The sequence below is a fragment of the Buceros rhinoceros genome, unplaced genomic scaffold (genome assembly GCF_000710305.1).
Source record: "Buceros rhinoceros silvestris isolate BGI_N320 unplaced genomic scaffold, ASM71030v1 scaffold5206, whole genome shotgun sequence".
Taxonomy (NCBI): Eukaryota; Metazoa; Chordata; class Aves; order Bucerotiformes; family Bucerotidae; genus Buceros; species Buceros rhinoceros.
Genome location: NW_010416781.1, coordinates 21,742 through 44,747, shown reverse-complemented (window position 1 = coordinate 44,747; position 23,006 = coordinate 21,742). Strand labels below are relative to the sequence as shown.

Genomic DNA, 23,006 nt, shown 5'->3' with positions numbered 1-23,006 from the left:
GGCGGCGGGTAGGAGTTGAGGGAAGCAGCCGAGCGCGGAAGGATGAAGACGGCGGGGGGAGGGTCTTTAATCGGTCTCCGACCGCCTCGGGGGGACGGGGTTCTTCTCTAGGTACCGCGGTCCCGAAGGCTCCACCTGGCGGGTGCCTGCCGGGCGCTCTGTGTGCGGCCGCCCTCCCGGCGGCTGATGCTCATCACTCGTTTACAGCCGCTTGGGCTGGCCCGTTTTCCTTCCGTGTTAGTTTTCTGAACGGACGACGCGATAAGATAAAAGTTACAGGATCAAGGAAAAGTTCTTTGTCCTTAGGGTTTATGTATTTCCCCCTCGTTTCTTGAATGTTTTTGAGCACTTCGTGTAGCATCCCGTGGGATGGGTTCCGGTAACTTCCGTGGTTTAAACCTGCTGTGCTGTAACAGCCGGTTGGTGCAGTAAACCTTAGGTTTTCCGCAAGTGTGGAGTAGTGAGTGGAGCGCTTTTGGTGAAGTACCTGGTCTGTTTCACCCCAACTAAGTAGCAGTCACAGTGCATTTTCGTGGAGAAATGTTTAGGTTTTCCAGATGTATGTCAGCCTCCAATGAAAGCTTAAAAGTCTATTGTGTAATTACAGTTGCTATGATGCCTTTTCTTTTTTTTTAAGTTAGAAGGCTGTCATAAATCCCGAAGTCCCAGATAAATATAACAGTTCCTCTAAAACCTTACAAGCAAGGCTTACACATCAAGAAAGTTAATTTAGGGCCTTTTGAAAGGAATGAAGCTATATTTGTCTTCAGCTTTATTTCATGTATGACGGGCTGGAAGACGATACTGAAAATTGTTAAAGGGACTATAGGCAAAAAAGCTGTGACTGGATATAGACAGACACATCCGGGTTTACATCCAGGTGTTTTTTCTGAACTCAACCGCTCTAAACTGCATCCTTTGCCTTTACAGCATCTTTAAAGTTCCCGTAGTCAAAGAAAAAAGATGTTATGGTAATTGAAGTAAAAGGGAGAACATAAGTGTACTTTAAATGTGTATAGGAAAGACACAGTCTCTTAGAATAATTCATTAAAATAAGGAGTTAGCAAACTACAGTCTAAGGAAAGATCAAAGAGATGCCTCTTTGTGTAGTGTGAACTTGAATGATGGCTGGAGGAGGTAAAATGCTTTGAATTATTTTAATGGGTTGTGGGTTCTCTTTTAGACGTGCCAAATGTGAATTGAGTCTTTACAAGACATCAGGGAGATAAATTGCGAATTTGGACAGAAGTAAAACTGAAAGTAGTACTGTGGGTCATAATTAAAGAGAACAGTAGATTATTATGCATTTCAGATTATTTTACCCATGGAAATGGAGACAATATATAAAACAGGACAAAGATCAATGGCTTTTGGGACCTCCTTAAAAAGCTGGAGTTAGGTTAGTAAGGTTGGCCTCTGCATGAACCATTAAGAATAAGTACAGATGAAAATGTGTTTGTTTCCACAGTTGCTGCTTCCAATGGTTCCTATAAAAGTTTGTATGTTTAGCATTAATACTGAGGATTCAAACAATATTGTCAGCTACAGTCAACTATTTTTCATAATTTTCAGCATGCAGGAACAAAATACTCACGGCTTTGCCAGCCTTAGGGTCTTGGAGCAGAAGAATTGAGTTTTCCCATCATCTTCTGTCTTCAAAACAATTAAAAACAGTGAAAGAAGGGACTTGGGGTAGGCCTGACATTTTACGCTGTTCCCACCTGTTGTAGAAATCAGTCTTTAGTAAGCATTTTTCTTCAGAGCTTGTTGTTTCTGCTAGCAGTATGTACTGTTACAGCAACCCCTGACTGTCTCCTGATATTTGTGATACGTGCTGTTCTCTATATTCAAAGTTGCCCTGATTTTCTTAGGTCTCTTTTGGAAATTAAAGGAGATTCCATACATAAAGAAAAAAATGTCTAGGTTTATGTAGACAAAAAATTTATTTTTGCTTAAGTTTGTTCTCTGTGGTGGTAGAAAGTTGTTGGATTTCATTAGATTAAAGATTCATACTTCAAATTTGTTCTTAAGTACCTGTCAGCATACTGGATAGAGGGAATCCTTTAGATACCAAGTAATTTTGGAGCCTGGCATACTGTGGCTAGGCTCAAGAATAGTATAGAGAGGTTCACAGAAAAGAATCCATTACACAGAGTCACTTTTGCATCAGGTAATTCCTGAGACACAGATCTCTGGAATCTGGAAGTTTATCTGGGGAGAGATGTGACTGTATGTTAACCTTGTCCTTATTCTCTTGTTGTTCATTTTTATCACCGTTGGAAACAGGGTACTGGGCCTAGTTGGACCATGGAATTACCCAGTGTGGTCATTCTTATAGATTTATGCTACAGCTGATTCTTCAGGCTTTGGTTTTGGTGTATTATTTCACCTTTGGCATATTTAACTAAACAAGAAAAACCTCAATTTTCGAATCTTTTACTATGAATGTGAGTGTTATATAAGAGAGGGAAAAAAAAGAAGACATGCAACTTTTTACTAGATTAGATAACACACACAGCTCCACCACCACTCCATTAAAAATAGCGCACACACAAAAATCAATGGTTTTTTTTTTTTTCCTTCTTGTAGGGTCAGATAAACAATACTTTAAAACAAAAGGAAACTGTGCCATCATACAGTTCACATAGGCCATTCTGAGAGAGACTCCAGGGATTGTCTTTTCCCTTTCTATTGTAGACCAGTCGTTTACTGCTGCTTATATAAGTCTTGGTTGTCCTTGTTCAAAAACATACTTACAAAGTACTATGCTGTCAGTATTGTGAGGTAGGTGAAAGTATATTCCTTACTCTTTTTAAGCAATTGATTGAATGTTTCTATAGGCAATTCCATGTATGAGTAGAGTGTGCAACTCAATTAAACATGACAATAAAATACTGTTTCAAGTTGTATTTGACCCTGCTCTAGGTAAATTACATGTAATTATTCCAATTTAAGATCTTCAGAAATCAACAGCAGTATAAACAAAATGAAGCAAAACGAATCCAAATTAAGACAACAGGCAGTGGACCCAAAAATTAATACCTATGTACTGGAAATCTGGACCTGAGCCCTATTTTTACAGTCTCTACTGACGTATGTCCCAAGAAGTAGTTAACCCAAAGAGCGTAGTTATATTCTAAGAGAAAGGTGGTAATGGATTTTGGCTTTTTTCCCCTCTGTTTCTTTAAAGGTAGCTAGCTAGCTATCCAGCTGTTGTAACTTTTTGTCATGATATGTGTAGCAAAGGCAAAATGAATTGGAGAAGGATTAGATTAGACAAGTAAGAGTCATACTCTAAAAAAAAAAGGCATAATGTTCCTGAGAACTAACTGTTCTATTGAGAAATTATTAACGCATTTTCTTCTAGAAAAAAGAAAATAAAAAAAAGGAAATCTCAAACCATATTAAAAAAAATTCTTGAGTGGCTTTCGAAGACCTTAGCTGCTGATGTTTGAGTCACTTCAGCCCTAGTTAAGAAATAAGGAATGCTCAGAACCAACTTGGTTTTGTTTTGTTTCAGTTTGTTCTTTGTTGCTGAGTAGTCTTTTGGGGCTTGAGTGAGATGGTTCTGTCAGACTTTTAAATGGAAAAATGCTCAGCATCACTGCAGTAAATGCAGTGCAGCTTGGTCTCAGAATTAGTTAAGATGAGCTGAACAGGGCTAGGCTGCTTCCACAGTCTCTGCAGTTCTGTGCAGCACTGCAGTACAGGTTTTCCAGGGGGATCTGAATTACCTTTGAGAAAATTGGAGCTGTGGGTTCTCAGCACTTTTGAAATAAGGTCCTTAGTAAACTATTTATTTACACTTAGTTATTACGGTTGCACTAGTGAGTGTAAAAAACCAAACAAACAACTACACATAGGCTAAACAGTTAACTACATGTTAGAAAGATAAGGGATCTCATTAAAACAAAAAGGGAGGCAAAACATAATAGGATCTAAAGTACTTAACCAGGTAAAGACAGAGAGAGTTTATTGGGTAGATCCAATAAAGGACTTAAGTACCTAAAGCAGGATTTCGGGAGAATTCAGGTGCCTAAGTCCAAAAATGCGATCTAAGAAATCTGACACAGCTGCTGCCTAACCCAGGAGATGCCCATAATGAGAAGGGTGTGCCTTGATTTTAATTTGTATCTCTATAGTGTCTCAGATTTTGCTTCTGCACGCATTCAGTGCGCAGCAGCTGGAGCAGTTTAGCACCAGTTTCCCATTCAGCCATTTACAATCCTCAGCTTAAGTGTCCAAGGGCTCTATTTTGTTATATTCTTGGGTCACGCCAAGCACGCATTCATATTCAGATATTCTTAGTTTGGTGTGGCTGCTTGCTTTTAATGTGAAGGATGGGGAGATTGAATAACTTTTTATTTAACAACTTCTCTGTCAGATTACTGATAGAAGACTTGAAAGATGCAGTTTGGTTCTGTCTGATAGTGTTCAAACCCATCACCTCCCTCAAAATAATCTATCTGAAAGAGTGACAGCATGAATTTACATTGTCTTGGGAGAATGAATTAGAGAGGAGGATGTGCCACTCCCTGCAAAATGCCCTGTTCCTTGGGGTAAATCTCACATATTGCTTCTATTCCTACAGAAGTCTTTGTGTCACAGCAGCACAACTTTTAACAGGAGTGGAGCAGAGCTGGCTTTGTTTTCAATAGCCCTGTCTCTTGCTGGGTAGGATCACTTTTCTGCCATGTGTAGACTGGATTATTTTCATTTAATGTGGATACACAGCAACAATAGGTTGCTATATGGAAGGCGTTTGTTTTCTCACTTCCTTCTGTTGTCCTGGCTGTGATTTAATAGAATACGGCAAGTCCTGCTTTGTTTTTTTAACTGAATGGTAATGGAATCCTACAGTTAATAGAGTTCTCTAGGCCCTGAAGCACACTGTGTCTTGGCCCGAGTTAAGTTTCTAAGCAATTGCAGTAACACTGCTGCATTCCCTGCAGACTAGCATTAGATAACGGTCATGCCTCAGGACAGCACCGACTTTCATCATAGGTACCATGTAGCATGCACGAGTATTTCATGTGGGGTTCTAGATTCTTTGTTGGGAAAGGAAAAACAGAAAACAGAAAACCCACTTGCAATCACATAATTTTAAGTGTCCAGTTAACTCCTTCCTTTGCTTGTACCAGGACTGAGTGTATCCCTTTCTAAAATGCTACACAGCTGTCAAACTTAATATGGGCATGTTTGGATATGTAGGGATGTGTTTGTATGGCTATTAACAGCAACTGCTGCTAATGAGAGAGGTTCGGTAAATCTGACAATTATACTTTGAAATTGTGGAAATACGTTGTCCGTTGTGGAAACACCAATGAGTAGAGTCACTCATTTCCCTTTTTTCATGTTCAGTGTATTTTTTTTCTTTTCCCATATATGATGATATGTGATTGTGCTGTTCAGCTGTTCAAAAGATAGCTGAATGTTTCCACATGTGCAGGACAACAAACTTAAAAGTGTGCTCAAGAAGGTTTTGTTTTAAGTTTTTCCAGTTTAAAAAGTAGTTTGGCTCCAGATATGACATGCGTCATATTTGTCTTTTCTTTAGGAAGAGAATCCTTGGACTGATCGGACTCCTTCCTTCTGCCATTGTTGTCTGGTAGGAGAGTTGCGTATAATTACAGATTTATAAAATAGAAAAATACTCGGTGGAATATTTGCTCTTAATATCCATTGTAACTATTCAAATAGTAATGCACTTACAGCATGAAATACTAAATTTAAAGAGATACAGAACTATGAATAATCAGTTCTTTATTCTTGAAGTTAAAGCTCATAGTGCTGTAACTGTAACTGAATAATGAACAAAAAGCAGAATAATAGCTAAGGAAGTACTAGAAAGACTAATGAAAGAAGGATTTTTTTAAATGAAAGTTGCTCACTAAGAAAGTGTGCAAAAAGCTAGTAAGTCACCATTTTTTCAGTTTATCAGGATGTTTTTCTTCGTCCTAAAGTTGCTGGCTAACAGTTGCGTTACCTGTACTAAATATGTTTTTATCTGGATATTAACACATTTACATTAAAGAAAAAGTACAAGACGATTATTTTTAAAAGAGCATATACCAAAAGTAAAAGGTAATGATTGGGATATGTGTTCTAATTTGATATTTAAAGAACAATTTATTTTGGTATCTCTTTATATATCCACTAATGTTTCCTAAAATGTTCCCATATATACATATATATTTATTTTCTAATATATCCCTTGATATCAAGTTGGATGTTTTGCACACTTACGATGATCCTCTGAGGTAATTATAGTGTGATATATTTAGTTTTTAATGTATTTTGCCAAATAGGAGGATTCTCTTAATTATTGGTGATCATTCTTTTACAATGAAAAAAGAGGGAAAAATAAAGTCTTTACATTATATGTACTTTAGAAATATGTCTGTATTGTAAAACCAGAAGGAAGGAAAAATTATGCTTGATATCTAGCCTCTTGGAAAAAAAGTTTTCTTTGCTGGGTAGTTCATTATTAATGTGGAATTAAATTCAGAGTTTCGTCAGTTAAGGTACATTTTAAGAAACGCCTAATAGTGATAAATGCTGAAAAAAAATTGTTACTCCTGGGCTGGACTTCAGGCTCGAATGACCATGATCATTAAGTACTTTTGCATACAACCAGAGGGTATACATCATCAGTGCTGCTAGTACTGGATAAATCCCCCAGTTTCCAGATAGTTAATGATAAAGTTACCAGTATGTAAAAATTCAAAAGGAGTTCATAGTTAAAAAATTTGGATTTACCTATTCTTCTTAGATTAATTCTTTAGAATCAGAGGAACATTTCTTTCATAGAATACTAGAGAGTCTGCATGTATATCTGCTTTTTCCTTATCTAATGAGTGTCCTTCCTTCAGAGGTTTTAGAGCGCTGGGCAACTATTTCTTGTCAATGAGAACAGAAAATACATGAATTTTCTTCAAAGACTATGAATAATGCCCTTTACCAAATATGATGATGTGTGAAGAAAATCTGAACTGGACAAAAAGTCATCAAATTTAATCTAGGTGGTAGAAAACATTAAATGGACTAATTAGCAATAATTTGCCTCTCAGCAACAAGATGCTAAGTTTATTCTGACTCTTCCTGATCCCCTTTCTGTTTTGGTTTATATATGTTTGCTATTACTTATGTCCTGTTTGCTTTCTGAACATGAGTAGCATCACACAGCAGCACATTGTGCACTATAGGCTGAGATACCACAGCCACATCTTTTCAACCTTTCCTACACACACACTCCAGGAAATGTATGCCTTTGTATCACTTCTGACAAAGGCAGCAGAGGACAGGATTGAGATTGGATACTGTTAGTTTTTTCAACAGACCATGGGATCATACAGGAGAGAAGTGAGCACTCTCAAATTAGTCATTTCAGCATGATTCTGTAAAGAACATTTAGTGTTCAGTCTTTCTCCTGCCTATCTTTCTCCTTCACCATATTTATACAAGAAAATAAATGAGTGTCCAGTCTTTGGCTGTTGTCCACAAATGATCTATGTAGAGACAAAAGAACACCTCATTTAATTTCATTTCCAATCCTTAAAAAAACACATAGATTTTTTTTTTTTTCCTGCAACATGCATTGGACATAATTTGTCCATGCAGTGGTTTAAAGTTTCAGTCATATGAGTCTAGGATGATCACACTTTCTCACAGGTGGCCCTGTGGCAAGTAGCCCATCTCAAATGGAGCCTGTGTGTCTTGTGTGGTCTGTCCTAGCCATACTACGTATAAGCATTACAATTTAGGGACTGTTTTTGATGATTCGTGTCCCTCAGCTCCTGATTGTGCAGGAAGAGTTTCACAAGAGTTGACAGACCGTGATAAGTCCATGCATATGACAGTATTTTAAAATCATATAATATATTCTATTTATCTTCATCTTTCTACCTCTAATAAAAAAAAAAATCAAGATGCCCTAAGTGAACAGCTCACCCTGCTGTTTTTCAGGGGTTTGCTGGCATGCTGATCTGATTCATGTTTGCATTTTGCTGGGCTGGTATTGGTAGATCACCTGAAAGCACCACCTAACACCCAGTTCAAGCCTGTCCTTCTCTGAATAGTGGAAAACCTGACAAGCTCTTGTCATTATTTTCCTTTGTGACACATTGCAGAGCCTTCTTGTTACAAAGCACTTGGTTTGTGTCCAGGGGCTTTCAGATATGGAGATTTGATGTATGGCTTACTGTGTCAAGTTTCATCACTCCTACAATATTTCATCCTCCTGCTGGTACTGCTTTAAGGCCCCGATTCCTGGCCACAAATCTTAGCCAAAAGTTAACCATGTAGACTAGATGTAAATATTATTGATTGTAGAAACAGAAGGTGCAACATGGTTTTTTTTTGTTTACTGTATTTAAACATTTTTTTAAAAATAAATTACTCTTTGAGGTTGGGGGGTTTTTTTGGTACCTGGATTACCTTGATAAAAATGGTGAGTGGAATATGATGGTGTTTACCGTACTAATGCCTGGGGGCTAACAGGCTGAGAATTCTTGAGTTCTGCAACATCAGTAACAAAATTAATAGTCAAGCCAGTAATTGATTCCAAGCTTAAAAGCAGGTTATACTGTTTGTAGAGCTGATTCCTATCTTAGGCAGAGTAGCTGAGTTAAGTACACTGTTACAGTTAAGTGAACAATAATACATCAGAATGAAAGGCTTCCAAATAAGCCGTATGTTGATAGATTACAGCACGTTGGAGTCTGCATGTCAAGAATGGTGAAATGTGAGCAAAAGCGGCAGCAGTCTGTAGTCTGTTTATCCAGATGGCTTTCTCATTGGAAAAGTCTTACATGTAAGAGAATTATCAGGTATTTGAAGAGGGAAATTTAGGTAGAATAATTATTGGGAAGGAGGTGGAAGCAAAAGGGAAGGTAGTTAATTTACATTTTCCAAAGATATACTGCAAATCTCTTTGATTACATTTACACTAGTGGGACTGAGCTGTCCCTCTTCTCACTGAAATCGCCTCTTTCCAAATGGTGTTAAACTGGCAAGCCATGGATGTGGCTACTTTCCCACTTTCTGGTGTCATCTAAAGCAAATTAAAGGTTGTGTTCAGGTTGTATCATAGCTTAGATTTCCCCATGACCACGGTGTTTTGGGAGCACAATGATAACTGGAAGGAACCTCTGATCCTTCCTTTCCTGCCCCAAACAGAAGAATATGAAAGATGACATGCGCCAATGAACATGGAACAAGTCTTCAGTCTTGGTACTGCCCTATTTTGAGACAGTGACTACCTTTCTGTAGAGCTCAATGGAAAGCCATAATGCTTTTATCAATTCTTACTGCAAATAAGTTTCTCCCCAGACTGACTGTTTTAAGAAATCTTGCTTTAAAATCATCGCTTTTAAGGTGATTTACCTAAGAAATAACAATGCCTATAGAATGATAGATTGTTCTTTTTAAATAAACACTTGTACAATGTTGTCTTAGATGTTCCAGTCAGTTAATTTTTTTGGAAAATTTTGGTTTTTCAGGATATTGAGTTTCACCTTAGATTCCGATATTGTTTCCACTGCATACTTCACTCCTACAATTCTCATGTCATTGTCCTATTAAAATATATACATGAAAATATATATATGTGCCTGTGAACAAAGTATTTACAACCTTTTTAAAAAGGTTTGCATTAGCTTCTGTGAGGCTCAGTGTTTTCTGAAACAAAAATTAGGTAGTTCTAAATAAAGAGTTAAAGTGCTATTAAATGTAAAAAAAAAAAATTACCCCTGTTTCTACTTCTGTCTGTAAAAGCGGTACAGTGTACTTTTCTGCATTGCAGATTTTTTCCCTGCATGCAGTGTGTTGTGCAGGTCCTGTTTAGAAAGTCTGACACCCTTTGGTTATTCAAGCTATTATAGGCTTGTCTTACAAGTGAACATCTTGATTTGTCATTTCTACTGCCAAACAGAAAGGATGTTCACATGAGAACTCCTTGCTGCACTTTCAGGTAATGGGGAGGACACGCAGGTGCTGGGATTGCTGGTACGAAGTGGGAGCTGCTGGTTGCAATGCAGTGACTAGGTTTGTCTTGCGGCCAAGGGATATGTGCTGCTCAACACAGGCCTGAAGGCCAGGCTGGGCGTGCACCACAGGCCTGGTGGACCTGCTCAGGTTAACTGATGCATGAGTCACTAGTTCCTTGATGCATAGTGGTCTTCTGGTGAGGATTGCTCTTGCTTATTAGAGGTTAAAGGAAAGAAAAGAATCTTATGAACTATTTATAATGTGTATGAGCTTCCCTCCAAAGAAATCAGCATTAGTTTCATCAGTGTTAGCTGTGCGTGCCTGTATTCCTGCCTCAGCCCATACTACAAACTGCCAGCACCACCCTGTCAAAGTCCTTATTGCTCTGAGAAGCCACCGCTATTTCTCCAGCAGCAGAGACGCTATATTGTAGTTCCGCTACTTGGTTCTTGGAGTTAGGAGCAGGCCCTAAGAAAAAAGTCTCTGAAGATGCTCAAGAGCAATTATAAATTTATTGTAAAGCAAATGCATGATACTTATAAAAAATTCCATTGTTATTCATGGAAGGTGTTAGGTAATGTTGAATGAAATTAGGAAGGTTTTTTCCTAAAGCAGATAGAAGATTCTTCCTAGATAGAAGAAAAGTTAATTTTAAAATTTTTGCCCAGTCAAGATACAGTGTTGTGGTTTAAGCCCACCCAGCCAGCGGTAAACACCATGCAGCACCTGGTTCTCTCCTACACCCCTTTGGAGGAATAGGGAGGAGAAAATAAGGGTCAAGGGCTGAGACAAAGGACAGGGAGGGCTCACTCACCAATTATGGTCATGGGCATAACACGGACTTGATTTGGGGAAACAAAATTCCATTTAAACAACAAAACCACTACCAAATCCCCAACTGAATCAGAGTAGGACAGCGATAAATACAACTGGATCTTAAAAACACTTTCCCCCTATTCTTCCCTTCTTCCTGGGCTCAGCTCTGCTCCTGATTCTCTACCTTCTTGACTCCAGCAGCACGGGGGGACAGGGAATTGGGGCTGCAGTCAGTCCATCCCATGTTTCTGCTGCTCCGTCCTTCTCAGGGGGCAAACTCCTCACAGCCCTCCCTTGCTGTGATGTGGCATCCCTCCCATGGCAGACAGCCCTCTATGAACTTCTCTGACCAAGGTGGGTCCCTTCCACAGGCTGCAGTCCTCCCAGTGACAGACCGTTCTAGCATGGGCTACCCTTAGGGTCATGTCTTCCTTTGGGATCAGTCCCTTGCTCCAGTATGGGGTCCTCCATGGGCCGCAGGTGGGATTCTGCCCCACCGTTGATCTCTAAGGGCTGTAAGGCCTCAGCCTGCCATATCGCCATGGGCAAAAGGGGAATGGCTGCTCCGGTGCGTCTCTGCACCTCCTTCCTCATTGACCTTGTGACCACATGGTTGTCTCATGTCCCAATCCTCTTCCAAAAAAGATCTCCCAAAACGAAGAAACAAGCCCAACAGGATTTTTCCTTCTCAAATATGCTGTCACAGAGGCACTGATTGGCTCAGCCTTGACCAGAGGCAGGTCCGACCTGGAGCCGGGAGAGCTTCTCGGAGCTTCTTACAGGAGCCAATCCAGTAGCTCCCTTTCCCGCTACCAAAACCCTGCTAAATACAAACTTAACACATGCAGACAGATGGACACACAAACACACATCCTAAAATTGGATTTCTTTTTGTTTATTTGTTTATTAACAACTGATCTAACATGCTTTATTTAATATAAATTCAACTCTCAGCATTTTCCGTTTTAGGTCAGTACCACATGGGAATTTCAGAGGGGCTCGATGTGTCTGTTCTGCTGTACAAGCCAGATTCTCTGGCCAGAAAGCACTTCTTACCATGCAGAAGAAAATTCACAGATCTCCAGGCAGATGTTGTTTTCTTGCAGGCTCGGCCCTTAGAAGGAATGAAGGTTTGAATTCCTGCTTAACTTGGTAAATGTGCTGAATTGGAGTTACATTCAGTTTTTAACAAACTAGTTGGGGAGCATGTTTCAGATGAGATGGAGAAAACAAAGTATTGTAGTTTGAAATTGTGTTTGGTTTTCCCAATAGAAAATTGGCAATTAACAACAGCATTATCTGTCAAAAAATCTTTCAAGCAAGAAACTGAAGTCAGCTCTATTTGCACAAAACTAATGGCCTACAATTTTAAACAATTTTCCATCTAAACTTCCCATCATAATCATGCATCCCAGAAGCAATATATGCTTGGATTGAAAAGAACTGCACTTTTAGGAAGATGAAGAAACCTAATGAAGTTCAACAAGGGCAAGTGTAGAGTCTCGCATCTGGGGAGGGATAACCCCATGCACCAGAACAGGTTAGGGGTTGACCTGCTGGAAAGCAGCTCTGTGGAGAAGGAGCTGGGAATCCTGGTGGACAGCAAGTTAACCATGAGCCAGCAGTATGCCCTTGTGGGCAACGGTATTCTGGGGTGCATTAAGAAGAGTGTGGCCAGCAGGTTGAGGGAGGTTCTCCTCCCCCTCTACCCTGGTGAGGCCACATCTTGAGAGCTATGTCTAGTTCTGGCCTCCCAGTTCAAGTGAGACAAGGAACTACTGGAGAGAGTCCAGCGGAGGGCTACAAAGATGATGAGGGGACCGAAGCATCTCTCTTACAGGGAAAGGCTGAGAGAATGAGTCTGTTCAGCCTGGAGAAGACAAGGTTGAGAAGGGATCTTATCAATGCTTATAAATACCTAAAGGGTGGGTGTCAAGAGGATGGGTCAGACTCTACAGTGGTGCCCAGTGACAGAACAAGGGGCAACAGGCACAAATTGGAACACAGGAAGTTCCATCTGAACACAAGGAGAAACTTCTTTAATTTGAGGGTGATGAAACACTGGAACAGGCTGCCCAGGGAGGTTGTGGAGCCTCCATCTCTGGAAACTTTTAAAACCCGCCTGGACATGATCCTGTGGAACCTGATCTAGGCGAAACTGCTTTATTAGGGGAGTTGAACTAGATGATGCCCAGAGGTCCGTTCCAACCCCTACCGATTCTGGGGAAAAAATAGAGGTAACTGCCAACCTTTCAAATAATTATTTAGAATGATAAATTCAGTAGTGAAGTTTTAAAAACTGCCTTTTTTTTTAAATTTATTGAGGAGATTCAGTTTTCAGCAGAACAGTGCAGTTACTGAAAACAACCAAAAGAAGAAAGTAATTTTTAGTATCAGGGAGCACTTTTAAACTGTTTTCATTCCATTATGCATAATTGTTTCAATTAGGTAGGAATTTTAATAACTAACTGCAACTCTGTATTTAATTCCCTTTGGGTTGTCAGAGATTGAATTTCATGAGTATCACAGGACAGTTTCCATGCTTGATCAGCATAATCCCCATGGAAGTCAGCTGAGTTCTGGGTCACCAAAGCTTCATTCATATTAGAGATCGTGGGCATTTCAGGCACTAGGCAAGAATATGGAATTCCTTATATTCACACAGAAAAGTATTCCTGCAGTTGTACCTACTGTCGGGTGATAGACTTTTGTCCTTACATACTCCATCTTTTGGTGGCCTCCAGTTGTGGTGTGTCAGAGCAGAACGGGATGCAATAGGAGTCCCTGTACACCATTTTCTTTTGCTCTCCTCTTACCTCAACCATTGCACCTGCATGAGTGTCTGGTGTTGCCACAAACTGCCAGTTGATGTTACACTAGGGAAATTTCCACTGAAGACTGTGTTTTGGCATAGACGAAGGAAGCAGATGCCAAGGGTGGGTATTAGGCTGCTGGGAGCAGTCGCTGCCTCTTCTGTCTGTGCCAGAGCTACAACACTGTGTACGGCCTGTAGTCCCTTTCTCGTGCTGCTTTACTGATGTTAACGGAGGAAAGTCTTGGAAAGTGTAGAATGGTAGTGGCTCTTTCCAGCCATTAATCTCGTGCTCTCCTCCTTTTCCTCCTACTTTATGGATCATGCAGCTACAGAGGTAAAACGTGTTTCCTAAGAATTTGCTCTGACTTTCTAGGGACAGCTCATTTCCTCACCCACCCTCCACCCCTTTTTTGTGACAAGCCCTTTATGGTTTCTGGAACCTCAAATGGTATAGAAGTGTTATGAGATAGAACTGGTTTTTAGGGGAAAACTGCTTGCAGGAGTAACAGTAGGAAGTGCTTATGTAGGAGTATGGTGGGAATTTAAATTTGCTTTGACATGCAGGTGATTGACAGTGAATGATGTTTTGAGGGATCTTTTGTACAGCTGAAGGTGGAGTTACACTGGTGGTTTTGCAACAATGGAGAATTCCAAATATAGTGGATATTTAAAATATTCCAAATATGTATTTTCCAAATACGTATATTCCAGTGTATGTACAACTACAAAGTGACACCACTGCAAAGAAGTGACAGAACGAGAGGCAATGGGCACAAACTGAAATGCTTAAAAATAAGAAAAATATTTTTTACTGTAAGGGTGGTCAAACTCTGGAACAGGTTGCCCAGAGAGCTTGGTGGAGTCTTCATACTTGGAAATATTAAAAACCTGAGTGGATATGGCCTGAACAAGCTGTTCCTGTTCACCCTCGTTTGAGCAGATGGTGGACCAAAGACCTCCAGTGGTCCTTTCCAGTCTCAACCAGTCTGTTATTCTGTTGCCAGAAAAGCATGCAATAATCCTTTTTAAAGTGAAGTGGTAATTCCTTGGAGTATTGTTCTGGCTTCCCACAATTTGTGGTTCAGAGACTTCTTAATACAATCTGTTGTCACTTTAGTGCCCTGTGCTGTGCAAAGAAATCTCGTGATTTCCGATGTTTGAGAGAGGAAGGTATTATTCTCCTGTTTGATAAATGAAACTTTGTCTCCAAAGCAAGCATATAAGTAACAGAATAAACATATTTTCTCACTAAAAGGATAGTTTCAGGAAAAGAGGATTAAAATTCTTGGGAAATCAGCAAGGCAGCTACAAGTGTCGGGTGATTATATGGCCTTATGTAAGTGCCGTGTTGGTGTCCAGCCAAGTATTTCTAAAACTTATAGGGCAACTTCTGTTCACATTTAGGCCAGCATAAATCTGAAAGAAAAAAAAAATCAGAGAGCAGTGTTTATTCCTATGTTCGTTTTTTCTTGAAAAGAAAAAAAGTCTGTATCAAAAGAAATTTCTTAACTACAGGGAATTCCTAAAGGGGATGACATGGTTAAAACAGGGGCTTGCAAGAACTGAATTTTATTCCTGCCTTTCTTGTAGATCTCTTGTGCTGCATGAGGCAAGCTACCTTTGTGGCTCAATTTCTGTCTTAGCCATAGCAAATGGATTGTGTTCGTATATATCTGATATTCAAACAATACAATCATCTGGGTGGGGGTGGGAGTGGGGGTGTGTGTGGTTGGTAGGTACGTTATCTATTTGTTGTATGGCAGTGTAATAAAATAATTTTGTTCTTTATTGTTTTTGTTTCATGGAGAAAAACTAGTTGGAACTAACTGGGGAGAATCTTTTTTAAGTGAGGGTTTTTTAAAAAAACTTTTGCTCCCATTTAGTCTAGTAGTGCAGGTGATGGTAAACTCCTTCTGAAGTGAACTCAAATAAGTCATTTATTTGTATTGTTTGGTAGATTTTTTTTTATGTGTAACAATCTTTCAAAGGCTGTTTTATTGCAAGATAGCATCCAGAATGCAAATTGCATTCCTTAGTGTTATTTTCTTGCATATTCCCTCTTCTTTATCTCATGCTTAGTTTTTGTGCAGTTTATATCACATTACTTTTTCACTTCAGGTTTTAAATATCTTTCAACTTGGTGAGAGACATAATACCATTGAATAATTCTCTTTTTCTCCTGGAAATGAAGTTGTCAGGTATTTAGAATTAGAAAAGCAAGATCTTATATTGGTAGATCATTGCTTGAAGTGTTAAAGATGACTGGCTATATCTGGTGAGTACTAATAGGTACAACTTGTCAGTCTGTCAATCAGTCTTACAGATTTTCCTGATCACATACACTTAGTGTATGTTTACATAAACAAAGCAAGAGAGTAGATACAGTGAATTCAAGAACTGTCTTTGGAATAACCATGGAATCATAGAATGGTTTGGTTTGGAAGTGGCCTCCAAGATCATCTAGTTCCAAGCCTCCTGCCATGAGCAGGGACACCTTCCGCTAGTCCAGGTTGCTCAAAGCCCCAACTAGCCTGGCATTGAACACTTCCAGGGAGGGGGCATCCACAATTTCCCTGGGCATTGTGTTCCAGTATCTCATTCAACCTCACAGTGAAGAATTTCTTCCTTATATCTAATCTAAATCTACTCTAGTTCAGTTTAAAGCTGTTACCCTTAGTCCTCTCACTGCTGCCTTCTCCAGCTTTCTTGTAGGCCCCTCTAGGTACTGGAATGCCACTATAATGTCTCCCTGGAGCCTTGTCTTCTCCAAGCTGAAAAAGCCCAGCTCTCTCAGCCTGTCTTCATAGGGGAGGTGCTCCATCCCTCTGATCATCTTCGTGGCCCTCCTCTGGCCTCTATCCTACAGGTCCATCTCCTTTTAATGCTGGGTATCCCAGAGGTGAATGCAGTGCTCCAGGTAGCATCTTAGAAGAGTGGAGTAGAGGGGGAGAATCACCTCCCTCAGCCTGATGGCCATGCTTCTTTTGATGCAGCCCAGGATATGATTTGCCTTCTGGTCTATGAGTGCACATTGCCGGGTCATGCTGACCTTCTTGTCAACCAACACCCCCACATCCTTCTCAGGGCTGCTCTCAATCCATTCTCTGCCCAGCCTGCATTTGTGCTTGGGAATGCACTGACCCATGTGCAGGACCTTGCACTTGGCCTTGTTGACCTCCATGAGCTTAAGATGTGAACTCCATGAGGCCTACATCTCAAGCCCATAAAGGTCCCTCTGGAGTGGCATTCCTTTCCTCCAGCATGTCAACTGCACCACAGAGCTCAGTGTGGTTGGCAAACTTGCTGATGGTGCTCTCTAATCCCACTGTCCACTCACAAATATATTAAACAGTGCTGGTCCTAATAATAGCACTGGTCCAAATACTGATCCCTGAGGAATGCAACTCATCACTGTTCACCACTTGGACATTGAGCCATTGACTGCAACTCTTCAAGTGTGACCATTCAGCCAGTTCCTCATCCACTGAGTGGTCCATCTGTCAAATCCATGTCTCTTCAATTTAGAGATAAGGATGTAGTGTGGGGCAGCGTCAGATGCTTTGCATGAGTCCAGGTGGCTGATGTCAGTTGCTCTTCCCTTATCCACCAATGCTGTAATCCCATTGTAGAAGGCCACCAGATTTGTCAAGCACAATTTGCCCTTAGTGAAGCGATGTTGGTTTTCACCAATCACCTCCTTATTTTCCATGTGCCTTAGCATACCTTCCAGAAGGATCTTCTCCATGATCTTGGTGGGCACAGAGGTGAGACTGACTGTCTTGCAGTTTCCCAGGTCTCGCTTTTTCCCCCTTTTTAAAAATGGGGGTTATGTTTCCCCTTTTCTGGTCAGTGGGACCTTCACTGGACTGCTATGACTTCTCAAGTATGATGGATAGTGGCTTATCCACTCCATCCTCCAGTTCCCTCAGGGCCTGTGGATGCATCTCATCAGGTCCCATGGACTTGTGTATCTTCAGATTCCTTAGATAGTCTTGAACCTGATCTTCTCCTACAGTGGGCAGTTCTTCATACTCCCATTCCCTGCCTTTGTCCTCTGCGGCTTGGGCAGTGTGGCTGGAGCACCTGCTGGTGAACACTGAGACAAAAATGTCACTCAGTACATCAGCTTTCTCCATATTCCATGACCCCTCAAATACGTTGAATAGTGGCTTAGTAATGTCATCCACCAGTTCCCTCAGGACCTGCAGATGCATTTCATCAGGTCCCATTGCCCTGTGCACCTTTCAGGTTCCTCAGATGGTATTGAAACTGATCTTCTCCTACAGTGGGCAGTTCTTCATTCTCCCATCCCCTGCCTGTGTCCTCTGCGGCTTGGGCAGTGTGGCTGGAGCACCTGCTGGTGAACACTGAGACAAAAATGTCACTCAGTACATCAGCTTTCTCCATATGCCTGGAAACTAGGTCTCCTGTTTTCTTCCAGAGAGGGCCCACATTTTCCCTACTCTTTCTTTATAACCAATGTACCTTTAGAAGCTTTTCTTGTTGCCCTTGACATTCCTGGCCAGATTTAATTCTATCAGCTTTCCTAACCTGATCACTGGCTACTCACACAATTTCTCTGTATTCCTCTCATGCTACTTGCCCCTGCTTCCATCCTCTAGGCTTCCTTTTTGCATTTGAGTTTGTCCAGGAGCTCCTTGTTTATCCTTGCAGGCCTCCTGGCATTTTTTCTGACTTCCTCTTTGTCACAATGCATTGCTCCTGAGCTTGGAGGAGGTGATCACTGAATATTAACCATCTTTCCTGGGCCCCTCTTCCCTCCAGGGCTTTAACCCATGGTAATCTACCAAACAGGTCCCCGAAAAGGCTAGATTCTGCTCTCCTGAAGTCAAGGGTAGTGAGCCTGCTGTGCACCCTCCTCACTGCCCTAAGGATCTTTAACCCCACCATTTTATGGTCACTGCAGCCAGGGCTGCCCTTGAATTTCACATTCCTCACCAGCCTCTTGTTGTTGGTGAGAACAAGGTCCAGCAGAGCACCTCCCCTCTGTCACTTGGAGAAGGGAGTTATCACCAGTGTATTCCAGGAACCTCCTGGACTGCTTATTCTCTGCTGCGTTGTCCCTCCAACAGGTAACAGAGTGGTTGAAGTCCACCGTGAAGACCAGGGCTTGTGAACGTAAGGCTGCCTCTGTCTGTCTGTAAAGGGCCTCATCTGCTCAATCTTCCTGGTTGGGTGGCCCGTAGCAGATCCCCACTATAATGTCACTTGTCTCCACCCTCCCTTTAATCCTGATCCATAAGCTCTCTGTTGGCTCTGCATCCATCCCCCAGCAGAGTCCATGCACTCCAGCTCGTCATTGACATAGAGGCCGACAGCCCCTCTTCATCTCCCCTGCCTGTCTTTCCTAAACAGTCTGTATTCTTCCATTGCAACAAGCCAGCTGTAGGAGCCATCCCACCAGGTCTTTGTGATGCCAATAAGTTCACAGTCCTGCAAGCGTGCTCATGTCTCTAGCTGTATTAGCACAGAGGCATTTAAGTTGGGCCCCTGATGAAGCTGACTTACTGGCTGGGGGGGCGGGGGGGTTTCAAGCCAGCTGTAGGAGCCATCCCACCAGGTCTTTGTGATGCCAATAAGTTCACAGTCCTGCAAGCGTGCTCATGTCTCTAGCTGTATTAGCACAGAGGCATTTAAGTTGGGCCCCTGATGAAGCTGACTTACTGGCTGGAGTGGCTGGAATTCCTTTGTGCTTCTCTTCAGGTGCTCTCCTGCTGATCTGTGATCCCTTTCCAAGCACTGGGCATCTATTGCTGGCACTGGCATCAAACTGGTAGGAGTGGGATGGGTTGAGGTTCCCTTCCACCAGCACCTTTAGCTTACAGCCCTCTTCACCAGCTTGGCAAGTCTATGATTGATGATTCTTCTTTCAAAAGAGAATTATGAACTGATGTTCAAACAGAAGCATAAAATGTTTCTAGATCACAACAGAATTAAAGATATCACAGGAATATCAGGGAAGGAAGTCAGAATAGGCAAGATCGTATATGGACACGTGTTAGGTTTTCCTGAAAGGGGACACGTGGGCATCAGAGAAGTCCTGGAATGCCTGCCAGGCTGAATTCACTGTCCCTGCTAGTGGCTTTTAGCACTGTAGTTGTCCCCCAGGCAGCACCAGATGAATCATAATGAAAACCAAAGAAGACAATTTTGCTTGAGAGTGAGAATATGGAATATGAACCCTTGCTGAAACAATCCAACTGCCATCTGTAAGTTTTTCTGATGAATGGCATTATCATATATTTTTGTGCCAAATGAGTGAACTATTTTCAACACACAAATATTGTCTGTGCCAGCAAACATTACATGCAAACTATCGAGCACAAACTTCAGGGTGATCTTTGCAATGTGAATTCACTGTATCAGCTGGAAACCTATCCAATGACTTCTGGTTAGAAAACTAATACCAAAAGAAGCGTAGGCCTGTGACAGATGATTGGGTCATCACCCCACAGCTTCCCAGGACCTTATAAAACGCAGCTGCGTCCATCACTGCCAAATTCCTAAGGATGTATTAGCAACCAGTTAACTCAGTTATAGAGAGATATGCAAGCTGAAAATGTATAACAAAGAAAAGAATGATGGCAAATAGGATGGTGTGCAAGAGCATTTCAGTGAAGAACTGGAAGAGAATGAAGAGAGGAATTAAGATGTTGAGGTATTCTCTAGTGCTTTACAGGAACCTTACAGTACATCTAACGTGGTTTCAGTAAGGCAAATAACGTTATTGCTTTACAATTTATTTAAGTAATACAAATATGTGTTCTTTACTTGTAGTAAGAACTCTTTTTAATTGATACCTAATCTTTATAAAACTAGCTTTTTTTCATACTAAAATAGTGAAGCTCTGAGGAAAGAAAAAATTCATAGAAGAATTTCAACTTTTTGTGTCAATTAAAGGAAATTAATTTACAGCAACAGAATATAAATACAGTCAGAGTTCACATTGTAAGATAAGCATATGAGGGAAACAATGGGACAGGTTTGACAGGTGTCCTTGCTGGTCTTGGTGGTGTTTGCTGTTTCTTGTTCTGTCTTGCACAGCACTGTTCAGTACTAAATGCTTTCAAAACCAGAGGATTTGAAATCAAATGGTGTTAGCACATTCCATCTTAAGTGCAGCGTTGAAAAATGCTGCCATTATGGAGCAATAAAAGTAAGATTTACAATGAAGAATACATGCATTATACAGCTTTCAGCTGTAGTGCAAAAGGAATTTCTGGAATTAACGTTGTTATGACCTCAGTCTTTGAAGATGCAGCTAGGATTTCCATCATGCTTGTAACAGCACATGCTGCAAACTTACACTTCTTTTTATTATTCCTTTGTTTAAGATGTGTATTTATCTTGCATTGTGTATGTACCTTTCTTCTCCAGACATAATTAGTAAATTACTTATGAAGAATTGGAGCTTTTTTGCCTCCACTTTTGGGCAGAACAATCTGCTGTATGACAGGAACATGACTTGTTAGGACAAGAAGTAAAACGCAGTGTCTTGTTGATATTGCAGTGCAAAGATTTGAGAGACAAAATTAAACCTTTACATGAGATTCACCTCTTGAAATTGGAATGGACATCTCTAATCTCCCCCAAACTCATTAAAACTTACAGAAGTTGTTAGGACAAGAACCTCAGTCTCATCTAAAGCTCTGACACTGATTGAGTAGAGTATCAGAGATTACCTAATGAATTCCTTATGTCACTTGCTGCTACACCTTAGATTTACGTGCCAGCTCCTTTAGTTGGGTATGTGATCAACTGTTGAACTCCGGGAAAAATAAGAAAACAATATTACAGGATGTAAAATTAAAATGTACAAAAAGTTTGAACAACCTGAAATTTATTTTAATTTGGATGATTTCACCTTTATAACACGAATCTTTAGTATCTCAGACTCATAAAGCAGTGATTTGTGTCTTGAGGGGGAGAGACTTTTTTTAAGCATTTCCTGATACTATCTGCCAAACTCTGTTAAATGATTTACTGGGTGGTTTCAGGGCTCAGTTATTGTACAGTTCTTCAGTGTTAATACAGCACTCTTTCATCTGGAAAGGAATTACAAAGAAAATTATTTCTCTTGATATTTTCTTGGAAGCAGTAATATTTTTTTTTTTTTTGTCTCATGACATTTGAATTCCATGATGGTTATGTAAATGTGTTTAATTTTAAGATCTTTAATAATTTCCACATCATTTCTTTGTCTTTCACAAGAAACTCTAGTATTACCAGTAGCATTTCTGTTTCTCTGTGTCATTCTTTGCCCTATTAATTACCTCACTGGCTCTCCCCTGCAAGGGGGAATCACATTTTTCTTTCAAATGTCCAATTTTTAAAAATAAATAAAATAAACTGGGATCAATTTGTTTGAACCTTTATTTTTCCTTTCAAACCTGAACAAATAACTGCGTGCCTTAAACTTGTCTTTGTTTCTAACTACATGTGGTGGTCTTGCAGAAGATAATACTTGGCCCACAAACTTTACCTTACTTTCCTGTCAAGCAATCTGCATCCACCAAGGCTATGGTAAAAAAATATGGCTGAATGAGGAACATGTATAAAAGAACTAGTGATTCTGTAACCGTTGACACAGATTCTTTGTTGAACCTGGGAGATGAGTGGGAGCTCACATCCAGTAACTAACTCTCTGCTATTCATGGAAGACAGAATTGGTCTTCTTCTTCCAGCCCCACAGTCCCTCTCTCTGCCACGCAAAGCTGTGCTCTGCATCGAGGTGGAGTTCAGCTTTTGAGTTTTCAGTGTCTGAGGATGAGGATTGCAATCTGTTTCCTTGAGAAACTGTCCCTTCTGCAGAAGTCCAAATGTGTAAGGGAACTTTTCCTATTCTTCATACTAAGAATTATCTACCTTATTTTTATTTAATTCTTCCGGTTATTTTCCTGCCTACAATTCTAAATCTTATCTCTGCAAACGCGTATGACCCTACTAGTTGTTACTTAGCCAGTTGCCTACTGACAGCATACTTGATGTCTAAAAAAGTCTAAATGATGTCTAAAAGGAAAAAGCATATTTCATTAGTTATTCTGGCTTTGCAAGTCATTTTCTGAGCACATTTTTGGTGAGAAATTTTTCAGACTAGAAACTTGTTGTAAGGCATAAAAGGCATTCATATTTTTGGTTCGTTGTAACTTCTCCAAAATGTCTATGGTGTTGTTGACTCAGAGTAGCTTTTGGAGTAGGAGAACTGGATCTCAGCCATCATACTTACATAAGAAAATTTTTTAAAAAAACAAGCAATTTGTTGATCTTCAGTTCTCTGGCTGCATAGGTTGTCCTCATGATAACCTTTCTAACCCTTGATTAAAAAGCGCTACACAGAAGAATGTCTACCTGTTAACAAAGCTTTCCC

The 23,006-nt window shown here is 40.5% G+C and overlaps 1 pseudogene; it reads right to left on the bottom strand.

Annotated features, from left to right (window-relative positions):
- Window positions 1-16,496: 16,496 nt before the first annotated feature.
- Window positions 16,497-18,180, bottom strand: LOC104495009 (annotated as a pseudogene).
- Window positions 18,181-23,006: the final 4,826 nt, after the last annotated feature.